Raw genomic sequence first — 3,670 nt, forward strand, 5'->3', positions numbered from 1 at the left:
TCATTTTAAATCCATCAAGCCATTCCTGGGTTACTTTACTAACAGATAGACAGAGTTGACTCCAAAAAACCTTTGGTGGTGGCAATAAAATAAAAATAGGCTGAGTTTATTTTTGGAAAAAATGTGAACGATGCCTAAAGGAGAGATTTCTATCGGCATCCTTTAGTAAACTCTAATTTATAGTTTTTTGTTTCATATTCAAGTCAGCAATTACTTGTTTGTTTTTAAATCAAACGCTGACTATCTGGGGCTCCCGTCAGCGTCTAAAATAACACACACTGCTCTATAAATGCTTGCGACGAGAGTGTGCCGAGTCACCATGTGATTATCCTGTCATGATTATGGCAACCAAGACTAAACGTTTCTCTGGAAATAGCCACTATTTGATATTTCCACAAATATCCTCAGCTCACTGTAGCTGTCATAGCCACCCACCCCACCCCCTGCCCCCTCTCATGTCTACTCGTGCATTCTCTTCTGTCTTTTTTTTCTCTCTCTCACTCTCACTGTGAGTGAGAGCATTCATCTCAGGCAACACAAAGTGTTGTTTTGATAAAGGAGTGGAAACACAGATCAGTCTTTCACAGATCTCCCTGTGCTGACAAAAAGCATTCTGGACTCGACATTTCAGAATCAGTCAGGAACCTTGTTGTTTCCCGAGGCTGTTGACAGGCAGAAGATTCCTAAATCAAATGAAGGTTAGACACATTACTGTCATTACAGGAAAAAACACATGAACACGATGAAATCATACTTGTGAAAACACGTTAAATTTACGAGGTACGTGTGTAAAACTATTGTTCCACATTTGTTTTTATGTAGACATTTTTATTCGAAATATGAACATCACTGTCAGGAACTGTATATTTTTGATTGATTTTATTTATTTATTTTGTATCTGTTCATTGCATTTCTTTTATTTCTTGTTTCTATATTTTGTTTATGTGTTCCAGTTTTCCCTTGTATCAGCTGTCATTTTCTCTTCAGTCGCTCTTTTGTTTTGAACTATCCTTATTTTCATTTATTTGCTAACCTTTATTTAACCAGGCAAATCATTGCAGAGCATTTAAGATCACTGATCTCTTTTTTAAAGGAGGCCTGGGCATGAAGGCATGTTTTCGACTGTAAGAAGAATCTTGAGTGTCTAGAGAAAACCCACGCAAACTTTAGGAGAACATGCACACTCGTCACTGAAAGAACTCAGGCCCAACCCGGGTCTTGAATCTAGGACAACAGAACTAACTAAGCTACTGTCCTGCCCAAAATTTCTCATCTATGGATCCTTGTATAGTCTGCATCCTTTGGTGCATTTTTCACTGAAATCACTAAAATGTCATTTTGAGCTCTTTAGCAATTTTTACACAATCACAGTTTAAACTTGATTGTGACAGGGCTTCCCATGAAATGTTCAACTGACAGCTGATGATGTCAAACACTGACTTTCAAATTTTCCTCAAACTTTTTATTTCCAAACTGTTCTTACTCCTATCTTTTTTAATGCATACCAATGAAATACTGTAGAAATGCATAAAGTGAAGTAAATACAGGAGACAGAAAAATGTAAAAGCAACACATGGAAATAAAAAGACTTGTGGGAAAATGTATATCAAAATAAGTAAGTATAATCATTTAATAGACACATGCATGTACAAGTAAAAGGAAAAATGAAAAATCTATCTTTTTAAAAACAGTAAAATGTAAATTATGTGGTAAAATGTATAATTTATTGGAACTAAGCTGGAAAAATAAATATGAATGCCAATTAAATTATAAAACATGAGGTAAAGTTCTCCTTTTTAAATTTAATTGGTGCTTTTCATGTGTATTTATTTATTTATTGGTCCATTTCTGCTTTTATTTCTAATTATGTCAGAAATTGGTCCTCCATAATAAAGGCTGTAATAGTTTAGTGATCAGGACCAGAATATTGGATTTCTGAGTCTGCAGGTTCAGACCCTGCAGACTCAGACCTGCAGTTTTAATTATTGCGTAGGTGTGTATAGATATCACAGCCTGTACACTTATTTATATGTGATTATATGCTGCCAACTGAGGGAAATGGAACATTTTTTGTGACAGAACATCCTGGAAAGCAAAGCATCAACAGTGGTGATCATTATCCTGAATCTACTCTACATCACAGGTGGCCTCCCCCATTGCTTTTTATTTGACTTTTTTCTCCAAATCCATCTTCTTCTCACTCACCAGGTTTCAGTACTGGTCTTCATCTTATTCATTTTGACCATTTTCTTTTGCTTTTTGATGAGGTCAATTTGACAAGGAGCCTGTCCCGTCAAACTACATATCCATCAAACTGTCCTGTACCAAAGCAGCAGAATTTTGTAGTGGCACATTACCCTGAAAGCATCTTGTGTGACCTTGCTCAGGTGTTTCTACAGAGTGGGTTGCTATGGCAATTGGGAGGCAGGGGACTGTATTTGAGGACAGGAAAAACACAAGATGAAGGGAAGAAGATGGGCACAGTTTTATACGGCTAAGTCAGGAAGCTGCAAACATTTTTAATGAGGCTGTTGCATGACGGAGCTTTGTTGTAACACCCACAATGTGCTAATACTAAATGTCTTTATTCAGTCTCTGATATCAAGCCTCAGAGGCCCACAGCAGTTTAGTTCTTATAAGTACTTTTCACTGCACAGGGGTGTTACTCAACATAAAGCTTTATTGAAACAATGGGACACTCATTACAGAAGCTGATCTCTCACTGGGTTGCGACTTGGCAACTAACTGGAAACTCCAAATTGCAGGAAAAAAGACAAATCTTCAGTTGCAGTCTCGATGAATTGAGTGCTTGTGATTAAGCTTGGGTGTAAAAATCTTCAATTTACATTTTGTACATAGCCACCAGCTGGGCATCTTTGTTTTGCAGGGTCATTTTTTGAGAATTGTGGCCTCATTTTGCAGCTTGCAAAACTGTACTCTAGGCTATGCACATTATTTTGTTGCCCACATTATGAGCTCTTTTTGAACTACCTTGGTAGCTGCCACCACATTTAGAATTGAGCACATGTGGATTTGGACCTGTTTTTAATATTTAATATTTATCATCAGCAGATTTTTTAAAACTGGACATTCAGGGCTGTGGCCTTGAATGTTTTTCTGAGTACCGTAACCGCAGTTTGCAAAATAGAACAATTTTAAAAACCAAGTTCTAGTCATATTAACCAAAAAACTCCTAGAAAATTAAAGTTTGTGTTATGATCCTGCTCCTGTCTGCCCTTGTTTTGCCCATTTCCTGCTCCTGTCAGTCTGACCCTGCTCATTGCCTCTGCCCCTCCCGTTACTGAAWACCTAATCAGCTCATTCTACTCACCTGTTCATATCAGTATATATACTCAGCTCCAGCCTCCAGTCTTTGCCAGATTTTCATCAGCCACGTCTATGAACTTCCAGCGATCTTGTTCCTTGTCCCTCTCTTGCCTTGTTCCCCTGACCCTGCTCATGTCTTTTGGACCCACGTCTCCTGCCTCAGCCCTTGTCGGATTCTGCCTGCCATCTGCTCTCACGGTAACGACATTGTTTCTGTCTCTCGGACTTCTCTCTCTCGCCTCACCCCTGAATGGTACCACGCCGCCTCGGACTTCCTGGATCTCGACCTCGGAACCCTTTTTTGGACCAACGACTCTGCCTGCCCCATTCAACCTGGTAACTC

Source organism: Austrofundulus limnaeus, unplaced genomic scaffold (genome assembly GCF_001266775.1).
Source record: "Austrofundulus limnaeus strain Quisiro unplaced genomic scaffold, Austrofundulus_limnaeus-1.0 Scaffold304, whole genome shotgun sequence".
Lineage (NCBI taxonomy): Eukaryota > Metazoa > Chordata > Actinopteri > Cyprinodontiformes > Rivulidae > Austrofundulus > Austrofundulus limnaeus.